This window comes from Ovis canadensis, chromosome X (assembly GCF_042477335.2).
Source record: "Ovis canadensis isolate MfBH-ARS-UI-01 breed Bighorn chromosome X, ARS-UI_OviCan_v2, whole genome shotgun sequence".
Classification (NCBI taxonomy): Eukaryota; Metazoa; Chordata; class Mammalia; order Artiodactyla; family Bovidae; genus Ovis; species Ovis canadensis.
This window is the reverse complement of record NC_091727.1, coordinates 110,433,317-110,458,504: the sequence shown is the minus strand read 5'-3', so window position 1 is coordinate 110,458,504 and position 25,188 is coordinate 110,433,317. Positions and strand designations below refer to the sequence as shown.

The 25,188-nt window shown below is 37.5% G+C and overlaps 1 protein-coding gene and 1 pseudogene across 1 annotated transcript in view; one reads left to right on the top strand and one right to left on the bottom strand.

Moving 5' to 3' along the window:
* LOC138930108 (large ribosomal subunit protein eL32 pseudogene) overlaps positions 1 to 12,646 on the bottom strand; it is a 35,378-nt pseudogene extending 22,732 nt beyond the window's left edge.
* The window catches only part of TENM1 (teneurin transmembrane protein 1), an 899,404-nt gene that overhangs the window by 466,673 nt on the left and 407,543 nt on the right, over positions 1 to 25,188 (top strand). The window lies entirely within an intron of this gene.

The following is a 25,188-nucleotide window of genomic DNA, read 5'->3' as shown; positions in this document are numbered from 1 at the left end:
GCAGCTTAAAACAAGAAAAAAACAACAAGATTTCTGTGTTCTGATATGGAATGATCTCAAGATGGATATTTCAGTGAATAAAGCAAGATATAAATACGTATGTAGGGTGTACTATATTTACATACAGTAAGGGAGAAATAGTAATGTGTATTTGTACATTGTGCAGTGGCATGAAAAAACACTGGGGAGATGAATGATAAACTGGTAAAAATGGTTACTTGCAGGGGTTGGAGGAAGAATGAGGTTGATTGGGAAACAAGAGAAAATGAAACATCTCAGTGTATATCCTTGTATACAGGTTTAGTTTGTTGCTTTGTTTTTAGTTTTGAAATATGTTGCTTTAATGGAATAATAAGAAAAGGAATTTACCAGTAGCAATACATGAAATTCTTTGTACCTGTTGATTCTCCAGGAATACACAAGTTTACATGTTGGACCTAGATTTTTTTTTTTCCTTGACTCTGCCACTAATTAGCTATATGACCTTAAGCAACTCACTTCACTCATCTGGACTTAAATATTATAAAATTAGGAACTTAGAAGAGGTGGTTTCCAAGATTCACTTCAGCTCCAACACTCTATGAAATGCACATAGGTGACAGCATAATATGAGTATATATAAGTCAACTTCTTAAGGATTGAAGTGTGTGTGATTGATAAGAATATTTATTGCTGCTCTAGGGCATTCTGTTTTGGCTAATTTTTCTCCAGAAAAAGGAACAGTTAAGGTGAGTTTTCTTTCTCTGGCAGATAGATGCCTGTGTATAAATTACCTTTTGAAAACCCAAATTTACTGCTCTACTAAAGAGAATTTCTTTTAACTTTGGGTAAGAAGTTTATACAAATATTTTTTTAAGATACATAAGTGTGCTAACACAGATGAACTCAAAACATTGACTTTAATTGCTAATCAGTATTTTGATAAGCTTCTGAGTCTTTATTAAATATGTGTTCGTGTTTGATATCCATTCTGTTTAAGCTTCAATTATTTAATTACAGGTCTTGATATGAAACTAATCATGCATATATCCATACGAAGCTCGCATACTGACGGGATAAAATCATTAAACAGTCATTACTGTAAACTGACGATGGCCTGAAATTTTTGCAGTTAACGGGGGAGTTGATGCTTGATGAACAATCCAATTAAAACTGGCAACAAAAGACCTAAAATGTCAGCCAAATTGCTTTTTAATAGTCAATGCAGCCGTCACAAAACATAAACATTAAAGTCCCCATAGAAGCATAAAGCTTCATGGTGAAACAATTCTAGAAAATGAATAATAATTACAGCATCTTGAGGATTCTTTTAATAGATGTGCACTCATTAAAAATATTTTGTTGGTTAGAATCACATGATAAAATATATTTCGCTGAAGACTTCCTTATATTTGTTATAGTAATCCTTTTATTTAATGTTAGATAGGTATGATTTCTATTATTTAAAAAGCATGTCACTAACCTGGAAAACAAAGCTCTGAAAAAATACACAATATGACCTGCTAACATATTTACGTCTCAAAGTATAAAAAAATAATGAATCCTCAGTTACACTGAAGTTCTGGTGAAAAGGCAAGGAAGCCAGTTTAATTTCCACAAGTAAACTGAAAGCAGTAGCCAACATTTAGACTTTTCAGGCTCTGGGTCAATACTGCATATGTGAGTGGTTTAATCACCTAGATGTTTCCTCCTATACAGCAGTTTGATTTTTAGCTGAGGATACAAATCCAAATATTTTAATGACTTTTTCACCTCTCATTCAGTTGTTTCACACATGGAGGCCAAAGTCTTAGATTGCTATGAAAGATTGTTTTGTGTGTTATGAGTCATTCAGTTTCTCCCTCTGTTATTACTGCCATGTTTTTCAATAAGCCAAGAAAGAAATTGTGAGGATTTTATCTTTGTGGCATTATAACACAGGAGAAAATATCAAATGGCTCCTAGGGGAAATGTTTAAAACATCAGGGCTTTAATAATATATTCATTTATTTTTTCAATAAACATTTGCTGAACACTTATTATGTGTCAACACGGTGTTGACCATGCTGGGAATCTGGAACTGAGTAAGATTTGGATACATCCTAAGCTTTCTATTGAGTTGAAGGTTAAATATATAAACAATCAGCTGTAATACAAAGGAGAAATATATAAAGAATTCAAATCAGGAAAATAAAAAAACATCATCTCTCAGATTCATATGTGAGTTAGAGATTCTTAGCTTACCATATATTTTTTGAAAATATTTTGTAGCGTATATGTACACAGTAGAGCCATCAAACAGATGGCACCCTAATACATTTATGTATTAGAATATCTGTCAATTAAATATTGCCTTCCTCTACAATCATGAAGTATAATTTTACGTGCTATGAAGGGTAAATTGGCATTCACACTTCTCCAGCTGTGGTTTCTCTGTTTTATTCTTTGAGGAAGTTAGTGCTGTGTTTTCAGAGCAACAATTTTTTTCTTTTTTAAAAATCCCTCAAAGGAGTGATAGACACATTGGGACTTCAAACTCTATTAGCTGAAACAGTGAGGAGAAAATCCTATGGGAATATAAATGAAACTTTAATGGTACCATCTAACAAAATACTAAATGACCCAACTATCCATAAAAAATTGCTTATCTTTTAACTTTTTTCTTGATGTAATGATGACTAAAAGATGGAGGGAGAATTCTAATATGTAGGCTATATCTCTAAACCACCATCTCAGCCTGTGGGAAGATGAAAATGCCTTGGCCTGTATCTTACACATAATCAGATTAAATGATGTCAGCAATTTGATTAAATGTTGGCTTGAATAGACCAAATCAGCCAGCTCTTTTGCCACTGTATGGACCACAAAATAATATATATAATATAATTTTCTGCCCCTAAATTAATATTTTAACATTCAGACATTTAAAAGAGAACAATAAAGTTTTCAGTGTAAAAAAGAATAGATAATAGATAATAGATTAAAATTCTTATGATCTTATGTCAAATGCTTTGTGTTTTGTATTTGCCAATGTCCATTAAAACTAAATAATATCTCTCACATATTTAGCAAAGAATCAAGTGTTTGTTATGTCCTAGGCATTGTTATGGGCACCAAGGATTCAAGAATGTGTAGGACGTAGACTTCACCTTCAATTAACTCATTGCCTAGCTGAAGAAACTCACAGAAGGTAATAATTATAATAATCTGAGATCTCTGATAAATGACTGGAATAGATTATGTGAGAAGAACACGAAAGGGAATGGATGAAGGCACCATGGAAGAGGTAACATTGCCTAAAATACTTGTATTCATCCTTTAAGAGCCAGCTTCATTAAGAAAGGTGAAAGACAATGACTTCAAAGCAAAGGAAGCATGAACAAAATTGTAAAGACATGGAAGAGTGTGGCCTATGTGAAGTGGTGGAGTAGGAGATAAAGCTCCCAGCTCTACTAAAGATTTTGCACTATGGCTTATAGGCAATGATTACTGTGTTAATCGCAACTAAGAAAACAATTGTGGAATCATTCATTTTGATTATTCATTGTTATAGTTAAGGAGCCTTCCCCAGTCACTTCAATATTCTGGCCTGGAGAATTCCATGGACAGTATAGCCCATGGAGTTGCAAAGAGTCAGACACGACTGAGCAATGTTCATGTTCACGTCCAATTGGCTCAGCAGTAAAAGAATCCACCTGTAATGCAGGAGACACAGGTTCAGTCCCTGGGTTGGAATGATCCCCTAGAGGAGGGCATGGTTAGCCACTCCAGTATCCTTGCCTGGAGAATCCCCATGGGCAGGGGAGTCTAGCAGGCTACAGTCCATGTGGCCACAAAGAGTGGAACGTGATTGAGCGACTGAGCATGCACTCAGGCATATGTAATTCCAGAGATACCAGATATTTTTATTTTGATAAGAATCAAATATCTGAATTCCCTGGTATTATCTATACTCAATGTATCCTGCATTACCAGGAATATATTTAGTCAGGTAAAGATTTGCTAAGATGATTTCTTAATAAAGTATGATTAACATTTTTCCCATAAAAGCTTCAATAAAACCAGAATCATGTCTATATAAAACCCTCAAATTTTAAATATAATATTCAAGTATTTTTTTTTAATTTTAGTTTTTTATTTTTTAAATTTTAAAATCTTTAATTCTTACATGCATTCCCAAACATGAACCCCCCTCCCACCTCCCTCCCCATAACAACTTTCTGGGTCATCCCCATGCACCAGCCCCAAGCATGCTGCATCCTGCGTCAGACATAGACTGGCGATTCAATTCACATGATAGTATACATGTTAGAATGTCATTCTCCCAAATCATCCCACCCTCTCCCTCTGCCTCTGAGTCCAAAAGTCCGTTATACACATCTGTGTCTCTTTCCCTGTCTTGCATACAGGGTCGTCATTGCCATCTAACTCCTAAAAGAGGTCAATGAAATTGCCCCATATAATTAATACCTAACTGAAGAATTGCCAGAAAATACATTTGTATTATCCACAATTATTTTAATGTTAAAACCAATAACATGGAGACTTTTGGCATCATAAATTACTTTTGAGCAACTTAATGATTTAATGGGCAATGCAGTATGTAGATCAGTGACTTTCAATTTAATTTTCTCAAAATTTCTCATGATAATATCTTTTATATTATAATAGACAAAAGTTTCAGGAAAATCTTCCTTCCTTCACTGAACAAATTCTTACTTTCAGTAAAAAAATGAAATCATGAAGCTAATGCTCTATGATGTATTCTGTTCTATTTCATTCTTTAAATGCTGGTCGAAGTCAATCTCACAACTGAAGTTTGAAAAACACTGTCATATACAAACTAGTTGCAGGAAAACTGGATCTGAAGTCAAAAGATTAAAAGTTAAAAGTTGACTTTAGTAATTTTCCTAGTTCTCTTCACTATTTCCTACCTCTGTGACCTTGGCAAAGTCAGTTAGCCTCTCCGTTTTAATGTACCAGGTGGGGATGATACCTTCCATGTCTATCTCACAGACTCCTATTTTAAGGAACAAATAAGATAATATATTTCAAAGTGCTTTGCCAACCATAAAACACTATGTAGGTATAAGGAGGTGATATCTATGAAATGAGACTATACTTCATTGTTGTATATTTCATGTGACTTTGGTGAACCTTTTAATACTTCAAATTCATTCTTGAAAAATAATTTCCTTGAGGTTATCTAGTCAAACCAGATATATATGAAAATAAGATTGACAAAGTATTTCCCATTCTGAATAAGAGACAACAGTGATATTAATTCCATACAGTTTACATTTTCTGGCATTTCAGAAGAGAACCTGATACAGATCACCACCCTTTAAACAAGGATACTTGTTAAAATAATGGGAGGAATGCATGGCTTCCTACTATATAATTTGCTTATATGATACATCTTTTGTGATACATGGTGCTACTGCCAAAGTTAGCCTTTGGCAAAGATATATCATAAACACATTCACAGAACTCTAATAGGAAGAAATCTATAACATTGAAGAGAGAGACAGGCAAGCCATTCATTTGAAAAAGCAGTGTTTAGTAAAATATTATTAGGAGCTGCCTGTGTTCAGTTCTTGCCTTGCTAACAGTGACCTGAAATTCAGTATTATTTGATGAGCAGTTGTGCAGTTTTCTACATCCCTCCAACAAGCATTCATTGAGCACTGGCTGTGTGCCACACTATAGGTGCTGCTAATGAGAAAAAAAGAAGGTGTGGTCACTGTCTTTCAAAGAATTTATGGCCTATGAGGGCAGGTAAAAGCAGTTTGTAAACACAAGGCACAATATTAGGCTGTTTTGATTGCTTGAAACATAGACTTGCTCAGAGCAGCTCAAATGATAAACGTTTATTGTCAGTGTACATATCCAAAGATTGAAAATGAATCGAATTCTAGAAACCTCAGCAGGATGAATTTGTGAATCTTCACGTAGGCTTCTGCTAGTTGTATGACGCAGTGATTGGGCTCGGTTCTGCTTTTTTCTGTGGCCATCCGCTTCTCTTCCCGCCGCCACCACCTAGCTTCACATGTCTTAGGAGGTGCTGAGAGCGTAAGAGGAATACAACGCGGGAGGTCAGAAGAGAAAAACAGTGCTTCTTTATTTCGATGTCAAGGCATGCTTAATGAAAGGAATACCATTGGTGATGGGCCTTGGAGGAGCAGGATGTAAACAGAATATTGGAGGAAAGGACGCAACATGGAAAGTCAAATATGAAACTAACGGTTCAGAAATGGAGAGCGCTAACTGTTAAATGACAAACATTGCAATTTGGTTGGAGAACGGAAAGTACAGAAAGGTCGACTCCAGCAAAATGATGCCCTTTTAACCGCCCAAATATGTTTTTTAAATTTATTTTTAATTGGAGGATAATTGCTCTACAATGTTGTGTTTGTTTCTGGCCTACAGCAATGTGAATTGGCCATAAGTATACATATATCCCATCCAAATTTTTTTAAAATTTTGAATTGAATTGTAATGTAATCATTCTCTGTATACAAATTAAATTATAATAGTAGCTTATGTGTGCTCAGTCATGTCTGACTCTTTGCAACCCCACGGACTGTAGCCCACCAGGCTCCTCTGCCTATGGAATTTTCTAGGCAAGAATATTGGAGTGAGGAGTTGACATTCCGTTCTGCAGGGACTCTTCCTGACCCAGGGATTGAACCCACGTCTCTTGAGTCTCCTACATTGTCAGGCATATTGTTCCTCACTGTGCCACCTGGAAAGCCCCCCAAATTTTACATTGTATAAAATGATTATCTATATATAATTAGTTTTACAATTTAAAAACCAGTTTGCACAAAGCATACTTCAAAAAATGTCTTCAACTGGCCTCTTCTGTTTATTTTGCAGAAAGGGACACATTTGTCACTCCACTGACAAGCTTATCTAGTGAGACCTTGCACTAGGTGGTATGTGGATTGATAAAATAAGAAATTCTCTGTCTTTAAAATACACCATTTAGTTGAGGGACAAGATAAACAAGCACAGACACAGACATAATGGTACCAGAGGCAGTTACTTATAAACAGTTGTCACCAAGTGTTTGCATAATCCCTAACCATTGTATACAGATACTACCACCTAAATACCTTATTAGCTTTCTTGTCACCTTACTTTTTTTCAGATCCCTTCCCCTACTTTCTATCATTTAGCAGCACAGAGACACCTAATTGGTTCTCAGGTGGAAATATCTAGTCCTGGGTTTGAAAAAGTGAAAGTGAAAATCTCTCAGTCATGTCTGATTTTTTGTGACCCCATGGGCTATAGTTCATGGTATTCTCCAGGCCAGAATACTGGAATGGGTAGCCTTTCCCTTCTCCAGGGGATCTTCCCAACCCAGGGATCGAACCCAGGTCTCCCGCATTGCAGGCAGATTCTTTACCAGCTGAGCCACCAGGGAAGCCCAAGAATACTGGAGTGGGTAGCCTTTCCCTTTTCCAGGGGATTTTCCCAACCCAGAAATCAAATCCAGGTCTCCCACATTGCAGGCAGATTCTTTATCAACTGAGCTGTCAAAGGCCAACAATCAGTTGCTGCCTACTCCCATACTCATCTGATTGTAATCAGTTCCCATTTGTACTTAGCCATGCTCTCCTCTCCAGAGTCTCCAACTTATTCATCATTGGAAAAGATGGTCTTTTGAAGATCTCAGAGTCTTTCTTAATAGAAGACAGAAGAGCAAACAGTGAATCACTGATAAAATAAAATCTGGTGGCCTTTGATAAAGTAACATGAATAAGGACTTAAAATATAATTTCCTTGATAAGTGTTGGGTCAAAGCTTAACCAAACCCTGCAAATAACAGTTATATATTAAATAATTGAGATGTTTCAGCAAGTCTTTTATTTTTCTTACTAATTCTCCAGGAAATAGAGGCTAACTGATCCAAGGTGACCTGATTACAATAGGCTTCAACAAAGCCCCAATCTGTTCCAGGATAGATAGGTATATTTTTGCTTCTTGCAAATGCTCTCCAGAAAGAGAAGACCACATCCACCTCCACGCCTATTCCAAATTAATTTCAAACCCAAGAGATATCTCTATGCCTATTACCTAATTCAGTGACTGACATAGCATGATCATCTTGTAAAGCACACATATAAAAGGCTCTGGAAAGAAAGAGACATGTTCTCACATGAAACTTAGAATATCTGTGGAATAATTATATATAGATTAATGATGTGGCCTTTAGTAGTGGCAGCTCTACTAAGACTAGTAGACAGGCTCCTAAAGAGACAAAGAACCTCGTGTCTCACCATTTTTGCAAGTTGACTCTAAACTTTTGAAGATGGGTGTGTATGTGCGTATCTGTTTGCATGATAGTAATAGAAATAAACTTTCTTATGCAATCTGAACATTTAACATGCAATTTGGTTTTCTTGAACTTTTTCTAGTATCTGGGATTAATAATATTTATAAGGTATTAAAACAAGATACCATGAGTTTACTATAAAACTTTATAATAGATTCATGGAAAATAATTTACAATAAGAAAATATTTCTAAAATGAATGGGCTTGGCACTTGAGAAACTAGGGTCTTATAATTGTATATACATCTGTCCCTCATGCTCCAGTCCCCAACCTATCACACTTTTTGCTTTTGAGCTGTGACAGTCACCTTCAACTTTGTATCTTATGTATCAGTTCAGTTCAGTCGCTCAGTCGTGTCCGACTCTTTGCAACCCCATGAATCGCAGCACGCCAGGCCTCCCTGTCCATCACCAACTCCCAGAGTTTACTCAAACTCATGTCCACCGAGTCAGTGATGCCATCCAGCCATCTCATCCTCTGTTGTCCCCTTCTCCTCCTGCCCCCAATCCCTCCCAGCATCAGGGTCTTTTCCAATGAGTCAACTCTTCACATGAGGTGGCCAAAGTACTGGAGTTTCAGCTTTAGCATCATTCCTTCCAAAGAAATCCCAGGGCTAGTCTCCTTCAGAAAGGACTGGTTGGATCTCCTTGCAGTCCAAGGGACTCTCAAGAGTCTTCTCCACACCACAGTTCAAAAGCATCAATTCTTCAGCACTCAGCTTTCTTCACAGTCCAACTCTCACATCCATACATGACCACAGGAAAAACCGTAGCCTTGACTAGACAGACCTTTGTTGACAAAGTAATGTCTCTGCTTTTGTATAAAACATGCCTAACCCTTAATAGGGGCTTGCCCAATGGCTCAGCAGGTAAAGAATCTGCTTTGAGATGCAGGAGGTGAAGGTTCAATCCCTGGATTGGGAAAATCCCCTGAAGAAGGGCATGGCAACCCATTCCAGTATTCCTGACTGGAAAATCTCATCGACAGAGGAGCCTGGTGGGCTCCAATGGGGTCCTAAAGAGTTGCACACAACTGAAGTGACTGAGCACGCATGCACAACCCTTAATAAGTATATGAAAGTGAAAGTGAAGTCGCTCAGTCATATCCGACTCTTTGCGACCCCATGGACTGCAGCCTACAGGCTCCTCCGTCTGTGGGATTTTCTAGGCAAGAATACTGGAGTGGGTTGGCATTTCCTTCTCCAGGAGATCTTCCTGACCCAGGGATTGAACCCTGTTCTCCCGCATTGTAGGTAGATGCTTTACCATCTGAGCAACCAGGGAAGTCCCAATAAGTATTAAAGAAGTCTATAAATGCTTCTTTAGAGAATTAAATAACTGGTTTAGGGTAGGAAAAATATTAAATCAGCATTAGCATGTGTATAATTTTTTGTCCCATCTTTTATTTCATTATTTGCTTCTGCCATCTTGCCATTCCCACATGTCATTCACTAACCCACCAACAAACTGATCCCTTTCTCTCAAGACATTTCCCTTCCTTATCACTTTTCTGTTCTCTTGCTCTCTTTTTAACCGTATCCCTCTTTGCTCTTCCCTGCTGGTTAAGGCAGTTCTGTTCGTATGTACGTGCGTCCCCTCCCTCCGTGTCAGCTGTATTACCTTCTCTGATGACCGCCCATTGTTTCCTGTGGTGATTTTTAGGCCTGTGTTAGGGGAAGGGTGAAAGGGTTGAATGACAGATCCATGTCCCTAAACTCTGGAGTGAGGTTTGTCAGTAAAGAGTACCCATGTTTTGCTCTTCCTTAGTTCAACCTACAGTGTGTTTTCGGAAAGACATAGGATGCTGATCATTTGGTATAAAGGTGGAAACTGATTATGATATGGATTCAAGCTGTCTTCATCAGAAATGCCAGCCTTGGTTGACCGTGTGATCTTGGGCAAATAACATACATTTTCTGTGCCTCATTTTCCTCATCTTATATTTAAATATATTTATGTATTGTACCAGCAACTGTTAATCATAATAATTTACCATGTTTTTAAATGGGAATGATATATAACTGGAATGATATTTGCAGCTCTCCATGTGTCAGAGAACTGAGAGTAATTAAATACAGTAGAAAACCATTTATTCAGAATGTCTGAGACCTGATCTGTTCTACATTAATTATATCAGTATTATATATCCTAATTCCAAATGAGCATAACAATTTTTAAAGGGATGTTAGCTCATAAATTATGCCATACATTGTCGGATGGTAAAGTATAATGAGAAATAACTTTTAAATCAACTGTTTTACAAACTATGAAACTAATATGGAATGTAAGATATGTTGGAAAATAAATAAGAAAATGTTTGTTTAGTGTTTATATAGTATTATCTAGATCAGTTAAAGAATATGTTGACACCAGGGGTTGAATTGTGTCTCACCCCACTCCCTAATTCCTATATTGATGCCTTAACCCCTAATGTATTTTGGTAGACCTTTGGGAGACAATTAGGTTTAGAGGAGGCCGTGAGGGCAGGGCCCTAATGATGGGATTTTGTGTGTCTGTGTGTTAGTCGCTCAGTCCTGTCTGACTCTTTGTGACCCCATGCACTGTAACCCTCCAGGCTCCTCTGTCCATGGGGATTCTCTAGGCAAGAATACTGGAATGGGTTGCCATTTCCTCCTCCAGGGGATCTTCCCACTCAGGGATTGAACTTGGGTCTCCTGCATTTCAGGAGGATTTTTTACCATCTGAGCCACCAGAGAAGCCCAATGATGGGATTAGTGTTCTTACTCAGGAGCCACCAGAGAGCTAGCACTCCTTTCTCTTTCCTTTCTTTATTTCTTGATTTCTTGCCTCTGGATGAATGATACTTCTAGTCTCACCCAAATCTGATGTTGATGATATTTAAATAAAAATTTGGACTTTGGACTTTAGACTTTAGTGTTGATGCTGAAATGTGTTAAGAGTTTGGGGCTGTTTGAATGGAATGAAATATTTTGCATATGAGAACATGAATTTGCGGGGACCAGGAGCAGAATGCTATGGAATGAATTGCATCCCTTCAAAATTCATATGTGTAACCCTAACACCCAATGTGATATAGTCAGAGATGGAGCATTTGGGAGATAATTAGTTTTAGATGAGATCAAGAGGGTGTGGGGCCCTCATGATGGGATCATTGCCCTTATAAGAAAAGATACAGAGAGGTTTCTCTCTCCCTCTCTTGCCATGTGAAGATACAGTGAGAAGATGGCCATCTATAAGTAAGGCCCTAAACTGACCATGCTGGCACCTTGACTGGCGCTTCTATCCTCCAGGACAGTGAGAAAATAAAGTTTTGTTGTTTAAGCCACCCAGTCTGTGGCATTGTGTTATGTCATTCTGATCTGATGAAGAGAGTTGGCTATTTATCATTTTATTTATGTAAATATTTTTCCCAGATTTTCCAATAGGATCACTTGTTTTCTCTTTCCATTGTATAAATTAAGGAATAGGCTGTACATATTTACACAATTCAGTGCATTAAAACTATTCTTGCCCATTAAAGCATAAATGACCAAGAACCCCACAGTTCTTGTATTACCAGCAAGATCTATATGCTGACTGTGTCATTATCTATTACAATTTGGCTACCTTGTCCTGAGTGCTTGGATTTGGCCACTGTGATATCACCAACTCACATTATCACACTGTCACTATATGACTAAGATAAAATAAAGATTCAGTTAATGAAGGAATGGCATGACTTTTCTTATTGAGGTAAAAGAACATATAAATTCATCATCCTAAACATTTTTAAGTGCACAGTGGCACTATATGCACATGGTTTTGCAAAGGGTCTCTTTTTCATCTTACAAAATTGAAACTCTTTACCCATTGAATAGCTCCCCAGCTGCCCTCCACTCTTGGAAGTCACCATTCATTTTCTGATAGTTTGACTACTTTAGATATCACATATAAATAGAATCATACAGGCTTATTTCATGTACAATATCCTCAAGGTTCCTTCCTGTGGTACAACATGATTTTCTTCTTAATAGAAGCTGAATAGTATTCTATCCTATGTATATACCACATTTTCCTTTTCAATTCATCCACCAGTAGGCATAGACGTTGCTACCACATTTTGGCTATTGTGACTAATGCTTCAGTAAATATGGGTGTGTAAATACTCTTGAAGATCCTGTTTTTAATTATTTTAGATGTGACTCACCCAGAAATGGGGTTGCCAGATCATATGGTAATTCTATTTTTAATTTTTTGAAGAACCTCCATACATCAACATTTTACATTCCAAAATAAGTTCACAGATTTCTAATTTCTCCATATATTCACCAATACTAATGATATTCTGTTTTGTGATAGTGGCCATCCTAACGAGCTCAATCAGTAAAGAATCTGCCTGCCGTGCAGGAGAGCCAAGTTCAATCCCTGGGTCAGGAGGGTCCCCTGGAGAAGGAAATGGCAACCCACTCCAGTATTCTTGCCTGGGAAATCCCATGAACAGAAGAGTCTGCTGGGCTACAGTCCATGGTGTTGCAAGAGTCAGGCATGACTTAGCGACTAAACCACCACCATCCTAATGAGTATGAGGCAATATCTCATTGTGGTTTTGATTTACATTTTCATGATGATTAGTGAGGATGAACATCTTTTTGTATGATTCTTGGACATTTGCGTATATCCTTTGGATAAATGTCTTTTCAACTCCTTTGCCTATTGTAAAATAAGATTGTTTTCTGTTGTTGTTGAATCTTAGGAGTTCTTTGCATATTCTGTATATTAACTCCTAATCAGATATATGACTTGAAAATATTTTCTCCCATTTCTGAGATTGCCTTTTCTTTCTGTGGGTTGTTCTCTTTGTTTCACAGAATGAACAATCATTTCATTTTTAGAATAAGTATGTTGTTCTGATACATCTACTCACTGGACTCATGGATAAACAAACTTGTATGTTTAGGGCATTATGGGCTTGGTTTTTGTTTTACTTTTGTTTTTTACTATCTTTAAAATTGAAGTATGGTTGCTGTACAATATTATATAAGTTATAGGTATATAATATAGGGATTCACAATTTGTAAAGGTCATACTTCATTTATAATTATAATAAAAATTGGCTATATTCCCCATATTGTACAATATATCCTTCTAGCTTATTTTATAACTGATAGTATATACCTCTTAATCCCCTATCCCTATATTGCCCCTCCCCTCTCACCTCTCTTAACTGGTAACCACTAGTTTCTTCTTTGTACTGTGAGTCTGTTTCTTTTTGTTTTATTCACTAGCTTGTTGTATTTTTGAGATTGCACAAATAAAACAAAAATATCCTTTTTAATGGCTGAGTAGTATTTCGGGATGTGTGTGTGTGTGTGTGTGTGTATGTGTGTGTGTGTACATACACATCTTCTTTATCCATTCATCTGTTGATGAACACTTAGGTTGCTTCTATATTTTGGTAATTGTAAATAATGTTACCATGAACATTGGGGTGCATACATCATTTTGGATTAGTGTTTTTTCTTTTTCTATATATACCCAGGAGTGAAGTTGCTGGGTCAGTGGTAGCTCTACTTTTAGTTTTTTGAGAAACCTCCAAACGTTCTAACAATGGTTGCATGAATTTACATTCTCACTAACAGTGTACACCTTTTCCTCTACACCCTCACTACTGTTGGCTGTTTGCATTCTTTTTGATGATAGACATTATGGCAGGTGTGAGGTGATACCTCTTTGAGGTTTTGATTTGCATTTGCCTGATGATTAACAAAGTTTAGCTTCTTTTCATATGCCTGTTGGACACCTGCATTTCCTTTTTGGAAAAATGTCTGTTCAGTTCTTCTGTCCATTTTCAAATCAGATGGTTTGTTTGATTTTTTGATGTTGAGTTGTATGAGATGCTTGTATATGTTGGATATTAACACCTTATTGATCATATCATGTGCTCATTTTTTTTCCCCATTGAGTAGATTGTCTGAATCAGTAGGCTGTTTTGTTGATGGCTTCCTTTGCTGTGCAAAAGCTTTTAAGTTTAATTAGGTCCCATTTGTTTATTTTTGCTTTTATTTCCTTTGCTTTAGAAGACATATAAAACAATATTACTGTGATTTATGTCAAAGAGTGTTCTGCCTAAGATTTCCTCTAGGAGTTTAAAGGTTTCCGGTCTTACATTTAGGTCTGTAATCCATTTTGAGTTTATTTTTGTATATAGTATTAGAGAATGTTGTGTTTTGGTTTCTTGGTTTTGTTTTTAACATTTCCAGCTCTTTCAAATGAAAGTGCTACACAAATTACATTAGAATGGTTGTATTATAAACAATACAGTAACTGATGCATAACAAGTTACTAAAATTCTTAAAATATAAAATAATGTTTAATTACTTTTTAAAAAGCAAAAGGCAGCTCTAATATCCCTAACATTTTTAGACTTTAGATTTTGTCATATCCATTAAGCATTACACTATAGATTTGTATAATACAGCCAAGCGTTAGAGCTATTTTACTGAGTGACACGTAGTCATACTATTTCTAGAATTGCTACTTGAACTACCCTAACTGAAGACACCCTCATGATTATCCATTGTTATAACTCTAAATCATACTTAGTAAAGGAAAACCCCTACCTGTGATTTGTAGCTGAAGGAAATCTAGTTTATTTTTAATAGCATGTATTTGAAAACTAATTTTGTACTCTCCACAAGTAGAAAGATGGTCATCATGAGTGCCAGGTATAAGAAGAATTTATTTTAGTGCCATAATATTTCATTAATAAATATGATTCGGTTTTACCGTACAGAAAGAAAAATGCCATAAATAAATTGGTCAGTTGTCTTTTTAAAGCAAGCCCATTAAACAATCTCTTCTGATATTTTCAAGATCCACATGGGATAAAATGATATAAGCTAAAGACTGATGATAAGGATCACATAAATTATGTAGATACTTCTGAAATGAGGCTATTTGCTCCTGACAAGTAAAAGGAAGCACGTAATGATTTGTGCACAACCATACTGAACTGAATTTACAAATAAAGTAACCTATTATATAGAATGAGTTGTTACAGAGCTGATTCAGTCACAGCATTTTATCTTCATTGGTTGCAATGAATATGAATGGCAAGTGTGATAGAAATGCCATTGGTGTGACTTACTTGGAATCCCAGGAGAGATGGCTGAGTGGCAGCTAATAGAGTTAGGTCAATGCTATAGAATCAAGGCCTTGGACCAGGTTCTTTACTTCAATAGGCCTCATATTAGCCATCTCTAAAGTGGGAGCAATATATGACTTTAAAGCAATGTATTTTCTTCAAATAAGTTGAAATTTTTCATCTCCTCTGAAGACTTTCATGATCCCACATTCTTAACAACATTTTTTTTCAAATAATTGAATTTTACAACGTATTCAGTTCAATTGCTCAGTCATGTCTGACTCTTTGCGACCCCATAAATCGCAGCACGCCAGGCCTCCCTGTCCATCACCAACTCCTAGAGTTTACTCAAACTCATGTCCATTGAGTCGGTGGTGCCATCCAGCCATCTCATTCTCTGTTGTCCCCTTCTCCTCCTGCCCCCAATCCCGCCCAGCATCAGAGTCTTTTCCAATGAGTCAGCTCTTCACATGAGGTGGCCAGAGTATTGGAGTTTCAGCTTTAGCATCAGTCCTTCCAATGAACACCCAGGACTGATCTCCTTTAGGATGGACTGGTTGGATCTCCTTGCAGTCCAAGGGACCCTCAAGAGTCTTCTCCAACACTGCACTTCAAAAGCATCAATTCTTTGGTGCTCAGCTTTCTTCACAGTCCAACTCTCACATCTATACATGACCACTGGAAAAACAATAGCCTTGAATCGATGGACCTTTGTTGGCAAAGTAATGTCTCTGCTTTTTAATATGCTATCTAGATTGGTCATAACTTTCCTTCCAAGGAGTAAGTGTCTTTTAATTTCATGGCTGCAGTCACCATCTGCAGTGATTTTGGAGCCCCCAAAAATAAAGTCTGACACTGTTTCCACTATTTCCCCATCTATTTGCCATGAAATGATGGGACCAGATGCCATGATCTTCGTTTTCTGAATGTTGAGCTTTAGGCCAACTTTTTCACTCTCCTCTTTCACTTTCCTCAAGAGGCTTTTTAGTTCCTCTTCACTTTCTGCCATTAGGGTGGTGTCATCTGCATATCTGAGGTTATTGATATTTCTCCTGGAAATCTTGATTCCAGCTTGTGCTTCTTCCAGCCCAGCATTTCTCATGGTGTGCTCTGCATATAAGTTAAATAAGCAGGGTGACAATATACAGCCTTGACGCACTCCTTTCCTGATTTGGAACCAGTCTGTTGTTCCATGTCCAGTTTTAACTGTTGCTTCCTGACCTGCACATAGTTTTCTCAAGAGGCAGGTCAGGTGGTCTGGTATTCCCATCTCTTTCAGAATTTTCCACAGTTTATTGTGATCCACACAGTCAAAGCCTTTGGCATAGTCAATAAAGCAGAAATAGATGTTTCTTCTGGAACTCTCTTCCTTTTTCCACGATCCAGCAGATGTTGCCGGTTTGATCTCTGGTTCCTCTGCCTTTTCTAAAACCAGCTTGAACATCTGGAAGTTCATGGTTCACGTATTGCTGAAACCTGGCTTGGAGAATTTTGAGCATTACTTTACTAGCATGTAAGATGAGTGCAATTGTGCAGTAGTCTGGGCATTTGTTGGCATTGCCTTTCTTTGGGATTGGAATGAAAACTGACCTTTTCCAGTCCTGTGGCCACTGCTGAGTTTTCCAAATTTGCTGGCATTTTGAGTGCAGCACTTTCACAGCATCATCTTTCAGGATTTGAAATAGCTCCACTGGAATTCCATCACCTCCACTAGCTTTGTTCATAGTGATGCTTCCTAAGGCCCACTTGACTTCACATTCCAGGATGTCTGGCTCTAGATGAGTGATCACACCATTGTGATTATCTTGGTCATGAATATCTTTTTTGTACAGTTCTTCTATGTATTCTTGCTACCTCTTCTTAATATCTTCTGCTTCTGTTAGATCCCTACCATTTCTGTCCTTTATCGAGCCCATCTTTGTATGAAATGTTCCCTTGGTATCTCTAATTTTCTTCAAGAGATCTCTAGTCTTTCCCATTCTGTTGTTTTCCTCTATTTCTTTGCATTAATCGCTGAGGAAGGCTTTTTTTTAATCTCTCCTTGCTATTCTCTGGAACTCTGCATTCAGATGCTTATATCTTTCCTTTTCTCCTTTACTTTTCACTTCTCTTCCTTTCACAGCTATTTGTAAGGCCTCCTAAGACTGCCATTTTGCTTTTTTGCATTTCTTTTTTCTTCAGGATGGTCTTGATCCCTGTCTCCTATACAATGTCAGGAACCTCCATCCATAGTTCATCAGGCACTCTGTCTATCAGATCTAGTGCCTTAAATCTATTTCTCACTTCCACTGTATAACCATAAGGGATTTGATTTAGGTCATACCTGAATGGTCTAGTGGTTTTCCCTACTTCCTTCAATTTAAGTCTGAATTTGGCAATAAGGAGTTCATGATCTGAGCCACAGTCAGCTCCCAGTCTTGTTTTTGCTGAGTATATAGACCTTCTCCATCTTTGGCTGCAAAGAATATAATCAACCTGATTTCAATGTTGACCATCTGGTGACGTCCATGTGTAGAGTCTTCTGTGTTGTTGGAAGAGGGTGTTTGTCATGACAAGTGTATTCCTTTGCCAAAACTCATTAGGCTTTGCCCTGCTTCATTCCGTACTCCAAGGTCAAATTTGCCTGTTACTCCAGGTGTTTCTTAGGTGTGAATAATAAGATACAATAATTGAGTATCTAAGACCAAAAATAAAAACCCTAAGAAGCAGTACATGAAGCTGAGGGCAACTCTACAGTGAATGTGTATACATTAATGTGTTTTCATGGTATCAATAAAATTGATTAAAGTTCTCTAAGTTATTTCCTTTGGATTATATAAAGTCCCTCACTTGATACAGTCTCCCCTCCCCCAAACCCACCCCCAAATTATCCACATATTTTCATAGCGTATCCACAGCCATAGGGGCTTCCCTGGTGGCTCAGACTGTAATGAACTTTCCTGCAGTGCAGGAGATCTGAGTTCCATCCCTGGGGTTGGGAAGATCCCCTGAAGGAGAGCATGGCAACCCACTCAGTATTCTTGCCTGGAGAATCGCCATGGACAGAGGAGCCTGGCAGGCTACAGTCCAATGGGGTGCTGCTGCTGCTGCTAAGTCACTTCAGTCGTGTCCAACTCTGTGCGACCCCTGCGACGGCAGCCCACCAGGCTTTCGCCCGCATCCCTGGGATTCTCCAGGCAAGAACACTGGAGCGGGTTGCCATTTCCTTCTCCAGTGCAAGAAAGTGAAAGTGAAGTCGCTTAGTCGTGTCCAACTCTTCACAACCCCATGGACTGCAGCCTACCAGGCTCCTCCATCCATGGGATTTTCCAGGCAAGAGTACTGGAGTGGGTTGCCATTGCCTTCTCCGAGTCCATAGGGTGACAAAGAATCAAACACTACTGAGCAACTAAGCACACACACACACACCACAGCCATAGTCTGTGACAACCAGACACTGATAAACCATTACAGTCAGAAGCCTGTAAAAGGTCTCAATGTGCAAGTGGTCATGCTTCTCCCCATCCTGAGAAAGGGGGTGAGTTTTCCTTTCCCTCTTAGTTCATAGGTACATATTTTAGGAACAATAGCAACTAATGTGAATACAGGTAGGCTTTCACTGAATTCTGTTAAAGAAAATAATTTTCCTAATCTAACTTCATAATGATAATATTTACAATAATTATTTTGGTAACTAACATTAACTGAGAACCAATCACTGTGCTAAGTACTTGGTATACAATCCTTGTCTGACATCCATGCTTTTTACATATACTAGGGACTATCATTAATATTATTTATATTGGGGCTTCTCCAGTGGCTCAGTGGTAAAAAATCTGCCTGCAATGCAGGAGCCACGGGTTTGATCCCTGGATCGAGAAGATCCCCTGGAGGAGGGCATAGCAACCCACTCCAGTATTGCCTGGAGAATCCCCATGGACAGAGGGGCCTGGCAGGCTACAGTCCATGGGGTCACAAAGATTCAGACTTGACCAAAGCGACTTAGCACATACAAATCATTAATATGCAATGCTTTAATAAATATATATGTGTATATAAGGTAAGTCATCTATACCAAGTTAGGTTAGAAAATTGATCAAATATCATTAACTTATATTGTGAATGTTGGTTTTAGTGCCCATACAACAAAGTTCCTATATATGTATTTACTCTGAAAGCTACACCTATGGGGACCTCATATTTTTAAGAAGCAGTCGCACTTTGTTGGTATTTTCATATATACTATTTTTAAATGTCTCTGAATATTCCTGACACTTTAACCAACTATCTACAGTTCCTTCCCTCCTGAGGTTTTATGTACTTTGAGGGACTTCGCTGAAAGGCAATTTTCTTTGCAGCGTGGCCCAGTGAATAAAGCATCAGATAATATTTGTGAAGGACTTTGAGAGATGCAGATGAAAGGTGCTTCCTAAATACAAAGCACTAATGTGGTATTCATGAAAATGGTTTTTCTTCACATCCTTTGCTCTAAAGTCCCAAGGTATTATTGCAATAGGTACTTTAGAAAGCATGTATTTCCCAAATCATTTAGAAATAGAGTTTGTTATCTGAAGTAAAAAAGGACTGAGAGCATAATAAGAAAGCTAATCAATACAGAGCGTTTGGTGTGGCTTGGAGGAAGAGGAAAGGATAGGAGTCAACTATTCTCGTATTGACTCGTGACTTCAATAATAGCTTCTCAGAACTATTGGGAAGAAAATAAGAAACCTGTGAAGATTCTAAAATGTTTTTTCATTATAATGGAGAAGTTTTAAATAATCAAAAAGTTTAGAATCAGATTTTTTTTCTTAGGTTACGTACTAGCTGGTGCTAGAATTTTATAGACTTTGTTGGATTCAATAATTGATCATTTGTTTAATAATATTATTTAGTGGTTACTATGTGCCAGGTACTCTGTGTTTTATACCTGTGACCTCATTTAATTTTCACAAAAACAGTAAGAGATTTTCTTTAAGATCCCTATTTTACAGATAAAGAAATAGAGGCTTGAAACGGTTTGATTGTTCAACATCAAACTGTGAGTAAACAGCAGAACTATGATTTAAACTCAGATTGATCTGATCCTAATATTGTAACTTAACCACCATGTCATTGGAAATGTCAGGATGTACTTATAAATTTAAACAAGTTATATGCAGATTCAGTTCTCTAAATAACTAGACAAGTAATAGAGCAAGTACTCTATCCTTATTTCTCCTTACCGAAAATAAACGAAACCAAGACACACCCTCCCCTTTGTCTCCTGCTTCTGAATGAAAGGTATTTCATAGCTAATTAGGTTTAATTCCTTCTCTATCATTTATTTTGAACATTATAAGCAGTAATAACATATTAGTAAGATATGAGCCCTACTTTTTAAAAATATATATTTCAATAGTGTTCACACTTGACCTTTTATTTCTGTACCCTGACTTACAACTTACTTTTTATGATTACTACTAGAAGTCCCCGTGGTATCCTGTGGCCAGATTTTTCCACGGAAACCCCCTAAGGGGAAATAAATGGGAATCACCTAGGACTTGTATCGTGCAGAGAGACAAGGGGAGATTTCCCTACTGCTGCCATGGCAAGAACTTAAAGATCAGGGAGCTGGCTGGACATTCACCCTGCATGAGATGACTTCCTGAGTGCAGGATTATGCTTTACATAAGCTGTTTCCAAATGCTAATGAATCGGGGAGTACAAAAGACAACAGTCCTGTAATACTGCCTTCTTTCCTCCATTAGACATCTCACTCTGGGCAGGCTACCAACCACCAAATCAAGACTTGCTTTCATGAAGTACAAGGGAGGAAAATGGAGCCATGTACACATGCCTTGTTTTCAAATTTTATTTAATATCTTTTGTAGTGCTTATTTGCTATTAGGGAGTAAACCAAAGGAAAAGCAAACTTGAAGCAAATCCAGGTTGTCATCACACCCTGCCATAAACCCAGATCACACTCTGCAGTTTGGTCTGGTACAGACCCCCGTACCCCTCCATATTAATACACAGGAAGGAGCTTTGGTGCACCCATTCACTGATTTCAAACACTAACAAGAGGTTTCTTTGAGAACTGCTTCGCATAAACAATGTGTGTTTAATCCTCTGTCCCTCTCAGCATCTCATCTATCATACATAAATGTTTCCCGTGTGTACCATCTGAAGAAATTTATTTAAATGACCTTAACTAAGAATTAAGTTAATTAAGATACTTTCTGTATGGAAACACTGATCAATCACTACCTAGGAAATATTTTCTTAATTTCTCAGATTACCATTTATATTTCTTTGTTACTGCAGTTTCAAATATTCATAGTTTCCTCAACACATGTTCTCATTTTTCCTTCTGTTTATGTACACTGACACTCTTCCTCTTGAGACAAGTTAATTTTTTAGTTTTCCTAAGCCACCTATTGGAGAAGGCAATGGCACCCCACTCCAGTACTCTTGCCTGGAGAATCCCATGGACGGAGGAGCCTGCTGGGCTGCAGTCCATGGGGTTGCGAAGGGTCAGACATGACTGAGCAACTTCACTTCGATTTTTTCACTTTCATGCATTGGAGAAGGAAATGGCAACCCACTCCAGTGTTCTTGCCTGGAGAATCCCAGGGACGGGGGAGCCTGGTGGGCTGCCGTCTTTGGAGTCGCACAAAGTCAGACACAACTGAGGCGACTTAGCAGCAGCAGCAACAAGGCACCTATACATTAAATCTCAGTGGGTGAGAGTTGGGAGAAACCTGTCTGAATTCACTGGATGTTCATTTGACTCTAACATTGTATTAGTAGATTCCACTAATTTGCGCATTTTGATGGACATTTTGCTTGATTCACTAGTAGACACATCTGTATCAATATATCACTATATTTCCTAATTGAGCTGCCTTCTCATGACTTCATTAGCCATCTTCCAGTTAATGAAGTCTCAAGTGCATTCTATATGTAATTTGAGGATGCATGTGAAAAGACATCATTACAAAAGAATTTTTCAGATAACTTTCTTGTATTCTGGGTGATGTTCATCTAGAATGTTGCATTTTGTTTGGGGAACCATAAAGGACTAGTTAAATTGGAGGGAGTCCAGAGAGATAAGCAGTAATATAATTGAGGGAATGAATCAGAGTTTGAAGGAAAAAATAAAATGAGTTAAGTATGCATAACTTAGCATAAGCAAAGTTTATAAGGCAGGCTTAGTAATAAGTCTTAATGTCGGCACCTCTCCAAGAAATAACTCTATTTAACATCTTAGTAAAACAACATGTTGAAAAACAGGAAAATGAAAATTTGTAATAATGAGTGAGTTAATCAATGAACATTTCAGAACACTTCAGGCAGAAACTTTCAGAGACAGGCTGTGCCCACACAATGCCAAAACAGCTGGTAGGAATGTGAAGAATTCAATCAAATAAGGTATTCGTCATCATCAAACAGTCTCCCACCAGAGTGACTATAATTGGTTTTTAAAAAATACACTTAATTGAATTTAAAATTTTGATTTTGTTCAAATTAATTAAATTTTCAAACAAACAAAATTATAAAGTTGTATTGAATAAAATTTTGAGCTAAGTGTGTGGGAGCTATAAAGATGATTCAGACCCAGCTCTTGATATATGACAAGTAGATGCATCACTTGAATACAAGAGAGAAGTAAAAGTTACTCTCTCCTTCCTCACAGAACTCTCTCTTCCTAGCTCATACCTCTTGGGAGATTCCCTCAGTAACCCAAAAAATATCAGGCAGTAAGGTTGATGGAAGACATTGGTGTTATGCCATCCTCCATCAAGATCACAATTCTTTTTTTTCTTTTTTTTTGGCTGCAGCATATCTGAATAACATCAACATGTATCAGACATTCCTATGAGAATGTGAAGATTTCCCCCCAATTTCCCTCCCTTATTTTCTTTTTTGGGGGTGTGAATAACCAAATTTTCTTCATCTCCATGGTATGCATAGAATCATTTAGCAAGCATGAGAATATGGAAATTGTTTATGGGATCAGCTACTGCTGCTACTGCTAAGTTGCTTCAGTCGTGTCCGACTCTCTGCAACCCCATAGACGGCAGCCCACCAGGCTCCCCCGTCCCTGGGATTCTCCAGGCAAGAATACTGGAGTGGGCTGCCATTTCCTTCTCCAATGCATGAACGTGAAAAGTGAAAGTGAACTCACTCAGTCGTGTCTGACTCTTAGTGACCCCCAGGCTCCTCCATCCATGGGATTTTCCAGGCAAGAGTACTGGAGTGGGGTGCCATTGCCTTCTCCAGAGTTGTACCCAATTCCTAGCACTAGCTATAGCCCCACCCCTTTTACTCCTATCCAGGAAAGCACATCCAAAGGTAACTCAGAGTGGCACTGTTAGAGGTATCACCTTTTCATCTACCATTTTTAAAGAAATTGTCTGTGAACTTTAGTCCTCTATTGTAGTAACAAGTGATAGCAAAACATTGGTTTGTTTGGATCCTCTAGCTGAGAACTGCTGAGTCAGAGCAAAGATGAAAACGAGGGAGAATCATCCGGGTCATGTGAATACTGCCGTAACAGTGCTCTCTTCCCACTGTCTCTGGTGGACACTATATATGTTTTCAGTCTCCGGGTATAAATGTTGGAACCCCTTTTCACCACTTCACTTGGTATCCATGGGTTTCTCTTATTCCTGGGAGAGTACTTACAGGGTATGGAGGAGGTTTCTCACCAAGTAGCCAGACAATGATGGTTATATAATGGTTAATGTAACATTGTTGTTGTTCAGTTGCTGAGTCATGTCCAACTCTTTGCGACCCCATGGACTGCAGCACACCAGGCTTCCCTGTCCTTCACTATCTCCTCGAGGTATTAATCTTTAATAACAAGTACTTTTTCTTCATTCTTTTTGTTGAAAAGTTTGAGATGGAGGTGCTAAAACCTTCCCCAGTCTTCCTTAGTTCTCCATGTTTTCTTTTTATCCTCTAGGAATTTTTCTTTTTGTTTTTTACTACTCAATATAGTTTGCCCTCATTATTTAACATATGGTGGTTTGAAAAATATTTTTCTTAGAGCTTTTAGTTACAGTCACAATGTTTTCTTGATTTGTGCTTCAAACATTCAGAATTCCATTTTCATAAATAACATTAGAAAGATTTTTATCTGTTGCTTTTTGAACAAATATAGGGTGACCATTTCTAATAGTCTAATAAAAAAGTGAAGCTCTGAAAATGAAAACTTTGTAAAATTCCAGAATATCTGTTATTAGCCCATTTATTAAAGGATTCACTGTCAATTAATTCATAACCCTCCATTACCTACTTGCAAATAAATAATGAACTTGGGGACTGAAAATAATTAAAATACCTACATAGGACTTTAGTTTGAGTATAAAGTAAATGTGAACTTTTAAGGATCATTACTTTTTATATTTTCTTTTTGATATACTTCACTGCCTAATAATAGAAGCCACAGCATCACTGTCAGCATAAGATAAAACAGGGCAATTATCTATTTCATGTTTCATGGTACATAATGGATAACAGAGTTTCCTTCAAGACCATAGTGAAAAAGGCTTTGGCCAACCACTAATTTTAATTTGAATCGTTAATACCATATATTAATATTTAGAATCTGACATTTAAAATTCCAAATTTTTTCACAAAGTAGAGCTCTTTACCATTCTGCATAGAAAAATAAATAGGTAATAAATGTATTTCATTTTTCTTTTGTTCTTTTTAACATTATCAAGCTACTCTGAAAATATAAGAGAAGATGTATCCTCCTTGTATTCTCACAACCAAGAAAATTAGTTTATACATTTACA